This window comes from Sinocyclocheilus rhinocerous, unplaced genomic scaffold, assembly GCF_001515625.1.
Source record: "Sinocyclocheilus rhinocerous isolate Xijiao unplaced genomic scaffold, SAMN03320098_v1.1 scaffold35678, whole genome shotgun sequence".
In the NCBI taxonomy this organism is placed as follows: Eukaryota; Metazoa; Chordata; class Actinopteri; order Cypriniformes; family Cyprinidae; genus Sinocyclocheilus; species Sinocyclocheilus rhinocerous.
Genome location: NW_015647362.1, coordinates 1,662 through 2,038, shown reverse-complemented (window position 1 = coordinate 2,038; position 377 = coordinate 1,662). Strand labels below are relative to the sequence as shown.

Here is a 377-nt window from a genome sequence, read left to right as displayed (position 1 = left end):
ACACTGGTGTTTATAGACACACTGACACACACACACACACCTCTCTCTCAAGACACACACACACACACACGCACTCAGAGACACACACATACTCTCAGAGACACACACACACACGCGATCATAAGCATCACTGACACACACACACACTAGAGGTCGACCGATTGATCGGACGATTTTTGGCATTTTTTAATGAATCGGCAGATTGTGCTGCATATTAGGCCGATTTATAGGCAGGCGCATCTGCGGGCAGCTGTTCCGGAGAATCTCTCTCCCTCTGGCGGCGTGAGACGGAGCAACTCACACTCTGCAGCAGCGCCTCGTTCACACACAGCTTCAGCTAATGATGGCAGGGCAAAACAGACCGTTTTGAAAGAGTA

The 377-nt window shown here is 50.1% G+C and overlaps 1 long non-coding RNA gene across 1 annotated transcript in view; it reads right to left on the bottom strand.

The window, feature by feature from the left end:
- The window catches only part of LOC107709040 (uncharacterized), a 1,993-nt gene that overhangs the window by 517 nt on the left and 1,099 nt on the right, over positions 1–377 (bottom strand). The gene's annotated exons all lie outside the window — the stretch shown is intronic.